The following is a 13,278-nucleotide window of genomic DNA, read 5'->3' on the forward strand; positions in this document are numbered from 1 at the left end:
TCAAAAAAAGAAAGAAAGAAAGAAAGAGGCATTTTGAAGTTATTTTCCAAGTTTTCTTTCATTCTGTATTGCTCAGTTTTCCAAGTCTTCCTTTTAGGCTTAGCGCTGAGCTATTTCAAATTTTCCCAGTGCATTTTTGATTACCCCATAAGTGAGATTTTTTCAACATTTCCAGTCCGTGAAAAGTTTCAAATAGTTGCATTTTCACCAAATTCCAGGTTTCTACCAGTCTACTTTTGATGTCAGTGAAATGTAGTGTTACTTATGTCAGGGTTTGAATAATGCAGTCAAAATGTACTGTCTTCCCAGTTACCATATTTTTCAAAGGATGGGGGGGATGATGTTGCTACAAACCCATTAAAGATATCCTCCCCAACAATCCTGTAGGAAATTCCTTCTTATTTAGAAAACAAATATAACTTAAAAGATGAATAATTAAGAAAGCCATGCTCATCTACTTAGATGCCCGTTCATATTTGCATTTGTAAATTATAATACAGGCCCTCATTCTTCCTCCTTCTACAGAAAGTTAGATCCCAGGTCTTTTCTGGCTCCATCAGGACGGTCAGTCTGTTCCTTGGGGTGAGTACAGATTTCTGTCCATCTTCTCAAGAGATCCTGTTGCTAGTTTCTCTCTTTGTTTCTGCTCATAGAGTCCAATCAGAGTTAGTCCTGTATTAGGAGAGGTTACTATGAAAAGATCAGAGTTCCCATTTAGGAGCATACCACCACAGAAGACGTCTTAGGTTATCAAATCTGGCTCCTGTGTGATCACAAGCTACCATATCATTTGCTCCCAGGCATAAACTGAACAAGCTCCTTCTTAAAAATAACTCTTAAGTAGTGAGGGGGGAAGAGAACCCCACTCCTAGTGAAAGGCTGGCCCAGAACCTCACTGATCTCATGGTTAGCTACCTTCTTCTAATTCCCAGCTTAATTCACGGGCACTTTACACCAGTTGTTCTGCCAGCATTGCCCTTTAGGTGAACCTGGTCATCTAATGGGTTCTTGAGGCTCCACAGAGCATGGTGAAAAAGTTGCCCTTTGCTCATCTGTACATTTAGCTCACCATTGCACAGCAGCCTGCCTTTTTGGGTAATAGAGTAATACCATTTCTTACTATACCATTTCTTACTACTGCAAAAGCCAACAAACTCTATTTGCCATAAGAGCATCCTCATCTACTTTATTAATCTGCTTCTCCAGGATATTATAAAATCACCTGTGGGAAAAATAACTTACTCTCATTCTTGCTGACCCTTGGAAGAGGGCCCTTAAAATGAGGGCCAGCGGGGGAAACCGGTCATTAGGGGGATGTTGCTTGAATAGCCTGTAGAGCTTTCATAGAGGCAGAGGAGTAAGTTCCAGCACGAACACAAGGGAAAAGTTCTAGTGGGATATTCTTTGGAGAGAGGAATGATTCATCTGCTGTCGTGACATGCAGTAAATCTATGCTTGCCATAATTGCAGCATGGCTACTTTGAATTTTGCCTCAAACCTCCCCTTTACCACTTCTCAGCTTCATGGGCTTGAACAACCTGCACACTTTGTGACCTTAGCCTGAATGCAGTGGAGGGTCTGTGATAAAAAAGGGAGCAGTGAAGAGTCATCAGGGGAGCAAGGGCAATACAGCCAGCATGTGGCACAGCCAGGGTTTTGTATGGAAATCCATATTAAAATGTCTTTTCCAAATGGATGGCCAACAGTTAGTGCAGTGATGCTGGAATACAGAGCTGTTTGTATCTGGGGCATAACCGAGTTAAGCTTGATTCAGGTTAGTACTAAGAGCCATGCCACTGTGAGGGTAGTTCAGAGAGCCATAGGAAATGAATTTGTAGGATGTGGGAAAGCATCACTACCCTGTTCCTAACTCGTGGCTGACATAGTGCAAAAGTTAGCACTACAATGGGTTTTGTTTTTTCAGGCACAGCAGGTCAGACAATGCAAATGGGGCCAAATATATCAAATGGGAAAAGCCCCCTGCTTCCAAGTAACAATTGAGGTATGTTGAATATGAATAGCGGGAGAGGGAAAACTTGCCCTAGCCATGCCTGTTCTGTGGTTAGCTGATGGAGAGAAAATCCCTAGAGCTTTTCCCACATTAACTTGGTCCACTGTTGGGAGAGACCTTGGCTTGTCTGATACTACAGAGCATTTTGTACTAGCTCCCTGATCCCCTCTGCTGCCTGGAGACTCGCTGCAATGAGACACTATTGCATATACATGGCAGAAGGAGAGAGTGAGAGCAGCTCATCTTTCTGGGCTGAGCACTGCACCTCCGGGGCTGCTGCTGTATCCGGTGATGGTGAGCACAGCCAGTTTGCTGACTTGAATTATTTATTGGCAGTGCTGGGGGGATTTTGTTACCACTAGGACTCCAGGATTCAGTTACTTGAGTGGTTTAGCGTGTCCCTCGTGTATAGCAGTAATGGAGGATGGTGAGGTGCTTGTCATTCTGCCGGGCTATTGAACACCACAAGAAGGATGCTTGTTGACAGCTGAGTGTTTGGGATGCTGGGTCCACAGCTCCTGCTTGACCAGAAACCGAGCACTGTAAGGCTCTACTAGATCCAGGAGGTATCTCACAGATCCATTTCACAAAGGCCATGGAAGGAGTCCTAGCATCGATTTCAGCGCTGTTTGGGCAAGGCTGAAGAAAGCCATCAGCCAGGACGATCACAGCAGGGAAGCTTGTGAACTGCTGCTCACAACACCATTTGAAAATCATTTTTAGGCAATTCTTACACTTCCAGGGCAATCTAAGAAATGATTGATGGTGAAAATGATCGTTTGGTAGCTGTTCAGAGGCTTCTTGCAAATGAGTTGGTGCCTAGTGGCTGAAGGTCTGAAAAGCAAGATGGTAATTCTGCTGGTCCTTCATGGAGAGTTTCCTCTAGCTGGCATGGAGTGACTGTGGAGCTGAAAGACTTTGAAAGTTGAGCTGGACTGTTTGGAAGACAGTGAGTGCTGGTAAATGTCTGTCAAAAGTATCCATGCTGGGGGCCTGCTGTCATAAGATCATGAGCAAGAGACCCACTTCACTTTGCACATCTCAAGAGAGGACTTGACTCAGGCCCACATCTGGCCTGGATATAGCTTGGGGGAATGCACCAAACTGCTCTCAGGGGGACAGCTTTCTGTGTGTCACCATAGAAGCATTTTCTTGCATATTTCTTGGTCTTTTTTATGAGGGGGTGTCAGAACCAGTGCACCTTCCCCACTTGGTGGACAGGGTAAATATTTAAATGTATGAACTATCCACATCTCACTTAAAACAGGCGCGGAGGAAAGAAACCCAGCAAATCAATTAACCAGCCAAACGGATTCCAAGAGCATTTGTTCAAAAGCCATAAGTAATGTACTTCCCTTGACTTTAGCAATCAATTCCGCTTACCCATATGCACTCTAATTAATAAAACCTTTGTTCCCTTGGCTGTGATCCATACTGGCTTTTCAGAATCACACATCCTGTGGTGCAGTCTGATACTGTACATTTCACTTACTGGTCCCCTGACACCTGGGCCAGACCCTGCACATTTCACAGACCTCTTCACTGAGCTCAGAACGGGGGTGGAAAAGGGCAACACTTTGCTTTTCTTTGGTATCCAAAATATGGACCTCTCACACCCTGGGCAGAAAAGCAAGCTGCAGAGGCAGGCAGTGTGAGTTAAGCCCCTGAAGACCAGGGATCACTGCAGAAGCTTCCTGTTCAGTCCCTCAGGGGGAGGGACAGCTTTTCACACTACCCCATCAGCACAAATAGTCCCAATGCTCTCTCACTATCGGTCTCCTACCCAGCCCTGCTCAGTCAAGGAAGAGGGGAGACCTTGTGTGTGTGACAGAGACCCCTTATGTGTGTGTGGCTCTTTCTGTAAGATCAGCAATGGGCAGTTCTCCTCCGATAGCTCATTCAAGCCATTGTCTTTCAGCCAAGACTGACCAACATGCCGGCTATACTGGTGTTTTTTGTGATGTGGACAAGAGAGAATTGGCTGGGAACCTTCAGCTGGGTATTGTCAAATGTAACCATTTTTTTTTTTACCAGTCTAGGCTGGGAAAGAATGAAAAAAACATGTTTCCTGAATGTGTTCCCTGAAGCTGACTCATGAGTTGATCCATTCATATTTTTGTCCCAGCCTTTGCTTGGTTTTCCATGCATGCTTCATGGAACCAGGTGTTACTAAATGAGTGTTTGGAGATAAACTCTCGCTCATGAAAGTATAGATTTTGTGAACAAATAGGCATGTTCCCATTAAAGGGGTGTTGTACATAAAAATCTGTGTTTGAGAGTGAAGTGCTCAGTGACCCTGAATACATGTGCAATTACTAGGAGAGAGAAAATGGATATGAAGCCTTTTAGAGAATGAATAAACTTGACTTTCCCCTCTCCTAGTCAGGAAGAAAACCATCTGCTTTCAGATCTGGCAGTTCAAGTCAGTAGCCAAGAAGTAATACACATTTTCTTGTATAGCGAAGACTAAACTGTGCAAGACCTCTTAAACCTTTCTTCCAGAAGTGCTCTGCATGAGATATTTAGTGGTTGATTCTCCCACCTATAAAAGTTGTACATCACCAATTCAGAGGAATTAATCCATACCATGCGACCTAAGTGACCAGTCACACCCACCAATTCTAAATGTCAAATACCCAAAGGACCATTAAATGTAAAGCCCATTAGTCCAAGCACTTGTTGAACAGTTATGAACAAGCAACCTGTTGGTAAAAATTGTTCTGGGTCACAAGCAACTTGTAAACGGAAAAGACCAAAATAATTATTCGGAGCTCATACTGTGACCTAGAGGTGAGAGGCTTTTTATCTCCTTTCCAGTCTCTGGAGTCACCCATGGGCCAGTCCTCTAATCTCTGGACAAAGAATTAGAAGCAACTGCATTGCCTAGGGAATAAGAAAGATTTATTCCAGGCTAACATAAATGCTATTCTGCTGTGCTGGGATGTTTAACCTTGGTAGAAGGAATGATCTTTCTATTGTATAGCAGATAATTAATTGTTACACAAACCCCAGAGATCAGGCAAATAGAGGGCAGCTATGAGGCAAGTTCCCAGATTTACACAGTGCCTTAAGCCACTTCTAACACTGTTGGCTGAGTAAGCAGTGTCCAGCTCGCAGCATTTAACAAGCACAATGGCGGGGGGCTGAACGGGCAATTTAAAGCAAATCATGACATCCACCGGTGAGTTCCAAATCGCTAAATCAAAAGTGCCTGAATAGATTATTGTGAAAGACACTCTTAGGGGGAGTTTAAAAACCTCACCACTTTCCTTTCTCCCCCCAGCAATGTTAAACAGCCACCCCCCGGCCACTATCACCTCCATAGTCATAACTTATATCCTACTTCATTTGCTCAGGAGAGAGATTCTTCTCATAAATCCTGGTTTTGGGGACACCTGGCAACAGGACCTTAGCATCCGTGGCACTGGTGGGTGACACAACAGTGATCCTTATGACTGCAGATGCAGGGTCATCCTCCGTCATTCTCCAGTAAGGAAGAGGGGAGGAGAACTCTGGCTTGTGTATTGTTCACTCCCGTTGTCTGCCTCTCTCACTCACCATGTCTCCAGTTACTGCAGAATAAATTAGTCTTTAGTGTAAATCTGTCTGTAGTAAGAAGTCGGTGAGTTTTCCTAAGTGCCTTTTTTCGTGTATTTTTAATAAAGGTCACTCTGTGTTTACTGGCAAAGGGAATCAATACTGATTCATTATTTATAAAGGATCCTACTGGTCTGTAATGACCTGGAGTCTGAGTGCACTGCGCGTGGAAGTACCTCGCACAGCTTCCCTCAGCAGTTAAGGGTCTGGCTCCAACTCCAGCTTCTGTTCAGTCCTGCCCAAAGGCTCCTTTAGACCCAACCCAGTCCTAATTGACAAGCCAGTCAAGGGGTTTTGCACTCCAGAAGCAGTCTTTAACCTCAGGCCCGTTACTCCCTGGAAAAATGAGAGAACTCATGGACTAATAGCTGCAAGAGTGGGACAACAGCAGTTCACCGTCTGGTCTCTCCCCACCTAGCAGCAGGAGCAAAGGCACGTAATTGTCCACCACTCTTACTCCATTAATAAAACTGAAAAAACTGGCATACAGTTTCCACTAGCCACCTCTCATCCAGATCAGAGGAAAGAATCCCTCCACTTACACTTTCTAGTAGTAAAAACGGCTGGAGAAACCGTACACAGGAGCAGGACAAGTGGTCATTATTCCCTCCTACATCCTTTTCCTGGTGGCCCTTTAAGTATTGCTTAGACAAGCTGGGAAGCCTTTAGCCTTTCCTCTCAATCAATCCTTCTACCCCCTTGAGCATATATACATATATTTTTTGGTCGAGTTTCTCAGAACTCATTTCAGTTTTGTCAATAGCAGCCGGGTAATGTGTAGACCAGAAGCGGTCACAAAATTCCAGGTGGCACCAGAATAACATCCAGGAAGAGGCTTTTACAATCTACAGAAAGATGGCATGTACATCCCTGTTTTACAGTAATACTTATTTCAAACGTGGGTTAGATCTGCTGACTACTCTCCCTATGCAGATTTCCAGCATTTCTGCTTTCTAGGTTTTACCCTCTCATTCTGGATTGTTTTCCAGACTTGGGCTCCTTCCCCAGGCACTAAGTGGTGCAGTCTATGCTGTCCCTCTGCAATCATCTTCATACAAAATTGTCATTCAGCAAACTTCCCTCAGACTTGTCCTTCTGATTGGGGTCTGAGGAAACCTTAGATTTAGCCCCAAATCTGATCTGTTATGCATGATACTGGTGATCATTTGTATTCAGGATAGGGTTAGCAACTCTGTTTAAATCTGTTGTGGGAGGTTTCTGGAACACCGTGCCTGCGACACACAACGCGAATGTGACGGTGTGTTTGCGTAAATCAGTTACAGATTATGGTGCATAGACTTTGTCAGCAAGGCAAATCAACAGTACTGTACTATTACATTTTAAAAACCTGCTGGACTACTGTATAAATTGGATTAAGCATTTAATATTTATTTTAATGAGTGCCCAGTCATTTATCTCCTGGGCGACTCTCAGCAGTCTTCTGGAGATTTATATCTAATTCCTGGAGACTCCAGGGCAATGCCGGAGGGTTGGCAACCCTAATCCAGGGCTCCCCATAAACTTCAAAACAAGGCCCCGCTTGACCTCTCCCAGGAAGGAATTTCACTGTCTCTCTTTTGCCTAATGTCTAGTGAGGGAACTCTTAATAAAGGAGGGTTTTTAATAACACCAGCATCCTGATGTTGAGCTAGGCCCACATTTGCACTTCAGTCTTACTATCATCTCCCTTTATAAATACTCATTTCTATTCACTTTCTACACAAACCCATCAGGAAATTCATTAAAGGCCAAATTGTTGACCATATACACAGTGCTGTGCTGCACAGAAAGAGCCTAAGGAAACTCCATTCCTCCTTCAATCCATCATGAGGATGTCTGCCATTATTGCTTTGCCAATTTGTAGCTCACCACCTCTCTCCCCCTCTCTGCTACTGAATGCATTTACATGACTTTGACAGTCCCCTTTAATACTTCCTTCAGTTTGTTTTGGATTGTGCCTGTGGTGAGTATGCCCCACCAGAAGGCAAAGATGCTCAAATAATTGCTAGTCTGATCCCTGGCTCAATGCACCACACAACCCCCAGACACAAGGCTCCCTGTTCTCTGTGAGCAGCAAGCCGCTTTTTATAACCCAAAGTGAGACTCTCTTGACACACCCCCTATCTACACCAGTTACAGCTCTCATTAGATTGGGCTGAGAAAAGCCTTCCTAGCCTCTAACAATCAGTCAGGGACTCCTGTGAGTGCCAAATATCCCCAGGTACAAATTAAGAGTGTTAGAAGGGAAAGAGCAAAGAGTTCAGTGAAGGGCCAGAGAGATTTAGGACTGGAAGAAACAAAGGCTACCAGCCAAATCAGTGAAATCACAGCGCTTCTGACTTAGTGGACATGCAGGCATGATTATTTTCCAAAGGTGCTCTTGAAAATCTCAGTTGGTGCTTATTAGCAGCATCAAGCATTGAAATACCTTTGAAAAGCTGGTCCTATAGTGCTAGAGTGACAAGCACCCCAACTGCAAAGGCATCACAAAGCCTGCAGATGGAGAAGATCAGTTAGTCACCCCTAGCCTGGGCAGCTCTGGTCCTCCCAGTACATTCTTCAGATCAGCTGTTCTTGCCTTAATCCTCTGTAGCCACAATTCCCATCACTTAAGGGGGGACTAATACATCAAATGCCACTCAGATTGCTGATGCCTATGCCTGAAATTTAGATCCTCACTCAACAGCTACCCTGCTCTGTGGACACCTGATTTTCTCACATTACTTTTCTTGAAGCACCTGCAGTTCAGTTTGTGATCATGTTCAGTAGCTCCTCAGTCTTGAAAATGCTCAGTAGCAAGGTGGTGGTTTCATAACTGCATTGAATGTTTCTTCACCTTGTTGGTCTGTGGGACCCAATCTGACAGGTGTTTCTAGAGCATAACTAATGCATTGATCTCCACAAAAAAAACATGGTCAAAAGACATGGAACCAGTCATTATCAACAGTTACTGACTGCTGTTGCTCAGGCCCAGATCCTAAAAAACAGAGTTAGACACCTCAATACCCTTGCAGACTTAGAAATCTGGTGCATTATTTGGTGTTTAAGGATAGATGCATACTGCAGCTAAAGTTTGACTTCAGTTCAAACAGTTCAAGCTGGATTGTTGTAGTAACAAGGTAACAGCAGTGTGGTCTCATCTTTAGTGCAAAACCTACTGGAAAAGCTGGAGAAATAGTGGACTATCAGCCTAGCTGAGCTCTGTGCTACTTTGGCTGCACTACTATCAATACTTGAGCCAAATGAGGTTTAAAGCTTTCTCAGGTAAGGCACATGATCTGTACTCACACTTTTGATGGGAATGCGGACATACCCTAAGTGGTAAGTGATCACCATGTGTAATGTGGACCTCTGCATAACATAACAACTAGTTGGCTCTAACGATACCCTCTGAAAGGTATAGTTGCTCATATCTTTCTTCCCCAGGCAAACATAGCCAGGATAACAAACAACATTAATGCAATACAGAATTTCAAACATATGAATGCAATCTCATCTTCAATTAGCCTCCCAGGTGCCTTCCACTGTTGTGTTTCTCTGCAAGTCTCGCCACAGACATCAGTCCCACTCTGGTCAATCTGTGGTAAAACCATGTGTTCCCACAGTGTCACATCTGGGCGTTTAGACGTCTCAGCCTGTTGTGCTTATTGCCTGTCTGAGATCTTGTTGGGAAAAATGGTTGGGAGTGGAGGAGGAGTTTCCTTTCTTTTTGTTGCATGTGTCTATTTGGAGCAGCAACTTCATATAAGTGCGGAGCCATCTCCTGTGATGCACTAAAGTTTGCCACCATTGCTTTTGAACAGAGACATGCACATCATCACTTTCATGAAGGGGAAGCAGTTCCAGGAACCTGAAATCATGTTGAGTTGTCTGTTTTGCCTTATCTGTCGCTTTCTATATCTGCAAACCCTCAGTGACTCTGACAACCTTTTCTAACAGTGCAGGCATTCCTGTTTTCACTTTTCTGTTGAACAAAACGTCAGCAGGTGCCAGCCATGTGTCACTGGTGCGGGTCTGTAATTTAATGGTGCTAAATACAGACCAGAATCTGACTCAGCCATCTTTTTAAGGGATTTTTTTTTTTTATTTTGACAATGATCTCTACCAGGATGTTGGATTGGGGATAATGGGGAATAGTGGTGATCTGCCTTAACTCATATTGCATTGTGAACTCCTTAAACTTGTGCCCACTGAACAATTTTCAGCCATTACTGTCACATATGCTGTATCTTGTGCAAATGGATCTGATGTGAGTAATTATCTTCCTTTAAAACTGTCTATGAAAAGTGAGAACAATAGTCTGAGTACATAGGTTGGAGGGAGGGCATGTTTGTTTTTTTTTACCAGCCCTTTGGAAAAATATCTATGCCTACTTTACTCTGGAAGTTCAGTATTCTCTGTGTCACTAACATGGATACTTTGGCTTGATTTGGTTTATATCTCCAGCACAAATCTTACCAGCTTCCTCAGTATCACTGTTCATTTGAAGCCAACAAAAACATCTCTGGACCTAATCTTTGATATTTCAATGCCTAAATGATCTTTATATATACATTTATGCATTTTTGATGTGACACCTTAGAATTCATCACCCTACGGTTTTAAAACAATATCGCATCCAGTAGATCCCCTGCTTAGGTTGATAATATGGGCAGGAAATATGCAGACAAGCATACCCCATACTAATAGCTGGAATAACTTTCTACAGGATCTCAGTCTCAGCAGTAACTTTCTCAACCACAGAATACTTTAAATCTGAGACTGGATGTGTCATTTTTAGCAAATTGACCCTGGACTTTGCTTCACTTAATTTTGTTGAATGTTCTAGTGCCTGTCTGCCATCCCCAAATCTTTTCCAGGTTTGGATTCAATTTTCAAATCAGACTTTTGAAGCTGAAATAAATGAGCTCGCATTCCTGGAGGTCCGGGGTTTACCAGCCCTCTTTTGGCAATGGCAACAAACAGTTTATGGTCTGCTAACATTGGCTTCCCAGAAAGAAAGGCAAGGAGATTTTTGAACCCATTGATCATAAGCAAAAATCTCTTTCTTTTTCTGAGTTCAGGTCTGGTTAGCTTCCACGATGAATAAGTCATGTATCTTCAGCTTTGACTAATCTGCTGGAAGAGGACTTGCCGGATAACTTCCTTGAAGGCATTGGTGGACCTAGTTTTGTGCCTACTGTCACAACACCTTAGGATTGGGGCCTATTCAATTATCTCCTTCAGTTTCACAAACTCTTCATTAAGACTTGCCTCCCATTGCCATGGGACACTTTTTGCACACTAGGGCTCCTAGATTGCTGCTTTAGGGGATGAGGCGAGGCACAGATTTCCCTACATTGTTGTCCTTCCAAAGAATGTTTGTCTCCTTCCCTTTGCAGCTAAAGCGTGCCCATTAGTAGTGGCCTCCATCTTAGTATGATCTACCTTTCTTAGTATGATCTACCTTATACCCATTGTCTGCCTGGGCTGCACTGGAGAACTCCAAGAGTCCTGGGTTTCCCACAGTTGCTATATCCTCTCATCATAAGGCCAGGTCCACAGAGACAATTACCTTGAATTTTGTTCTCTTTCCCTTAGTGGGAAGTGGCTGTGATGTCAGCCTGAAAAAAATATAGTGTATATATGTGTATGAGAGAGGAAGAGATAGGCTAATGTCTTAATAAATTTGATTTCAGAGTAAACTAGATAGCTGCAGTTCCCATTGTGCAGTTATGTTAACCTGGTTTTGCATTACAGGCGGAGATGGAAAGTGTCGTTATTTTTAGATTCTTAATGCCTCCAGAAGAAAAAAGCATAAACTTTGCAGTAAACAACTGGGCCTGAGCGGGGCTAGGGCAGACTTTGAGGGGAATTTGTGATACTGTGCTTTTTGTGATCAATCTGTCCGTTGAAAGCAAAGCTGTGGGAACTGATTGCGGCATGGGAGTCAGGGAACCTATTGGAAGGTGCACCTCTAACCTCCTCATGAAGTCAGTTGTCCGGTAACTAAATAAGGCCACCAAGACACTCCTGCTTCTTTGTTCATTGACATTTTTCTGTTTCCATAAAACAATAGACTAATTCAACATGTGTAATTCCTTAACGTGCTTTAAGCCAGTGCATGTTGGGGATGAGTAATAACAAAGAGGTTTTCAAATGACTGCTGAGCTGTAGAGATCTCAACACATATGAATTTTTTGGCTGAGCAAAGGTATGAGAAAGGTTACCAAAATATGTGGTGTTACTAAGGTGAAGTAAGATTAAATAATACTTAGTACTATTCACCAAGAAATGTCAAAGCACTTTTCAAAGTATAAGGAAGTATTATTGCCTCTCTGGCACATAGTGTTAACATCCATGAAATGGGAACAAAGTGACTTACCCTAAGGTCAAGTGCTCCCTTGCAATCCAAGAGAGCCAACAACATAACTCAGGGCTTGTGACTCTTAGCATAATGACCCACCTATTAAATTAGATTATAAAACACGGGTTGTTGGGCTTCAGGGTGACACAAAAATCTACAGCTAATTGGCTTTTGGACTGTTTAGATGTGTCATGGGATATTTATGGCATTTGTAGAATATTTAACTTTCCAGAGAAGGTGAGATGTCCAAGGACAACTGAATGACTAGTTCCATTGATGGAAGTCTCTATTTATAATCAAATACAGGCATATGCAGCATGCATTGCCAAGCTGGAGTGGGCTGTTGGGCAGTCTAGTCTAGGATCCTACTCTTAATACAGGTCAGTGCTGAGCTGAAGGATGCCCCACCGAAAGGGATCGGGCATGGAAAAATGGAGAAGGTGTAGGGCTCTATGTAAAAAAGTATGCCTCCTCAGAGATCCAGACTGATTCAAGAGAAGGGTGACTTGAAATCTTGTGGATCAAGATATGGGGGGGAGTGGAGGAGGAGAAGAGGACTTGATGGTAGGTGTCTACTACAGATCACCACACCAGGAGGAGGATCTGGATCTGGAATTTGCCAGAGAACTGATGGAGGCTGCACGTTCAAGGGACATGGTTATCATGGGTGACCTCAGTTACCTTGACATCTGTTGGGAGGGGTACTTGGTCAGATGTGACTGGTCATGTAGGTTTTTGACCTCTGCAGAAGAACTTTATTTAGTACAGGAGGTGAACATGCCAACCAGGATGGGGGCTTAGTTGGATTTGGTTCTAGCCAAAGGGGATGACCTGGTGGGAGATCTGAGGATTGAGGGTAATCTGGGAGATAGTGATCATGAAATGATAGAACCTACTATCTGTTGTAGGGCAGGGAAGTCAGCCAGTAGGGAAGAGGTGCATGTCTTCAGGAAGGCTGACTTCATGAGCTTAGGAAAATAGTGGGAGAGACCCACTCCCCCGAAGGGAGTTCAGGACGGGGGGTTGTTTCTCAAAGAGACGATCCTCAGAGTGAAGAAAAGGTCCATTCCTGTATGCAGGAAAGGTGATAAAGGGGCCAGGAAGCCCTCTTGGCTTACCAGAGGAGTCAAGGTGTGCTTGAAAAAGAAAAAGGAGGCTTACAGACAGTGGAAACATCAAGGAGGAATACACAAGTATAGCCCATATTTTTTTAGGGAGAGGATAAGAAAGGCAAGGGTGACAACCGAGATCAAGTTGACAACTTAACTCAAGTACAAGAAGAAGTCCTTCTTTAGGTATATGTCACGGAGTCACGCAGGTGCCC

The sequence above is a fragment of the Crocodylus porosus genome, unplaced genomic scaffold (genome assembly GCF_001723895.1).
Source record: "Crocodylus porosus isolate Cpor-Errol unplaced genomic scaffold, CroPor_comp1, whole genome shotgun sequence".
Classification (NCBI taxonomy): domain Eukaryota; kingdom Metazoa; phylum Chordata; order Crocodylia; family Crocodylidae; genus Crocodylus; species Crocodylus porosus.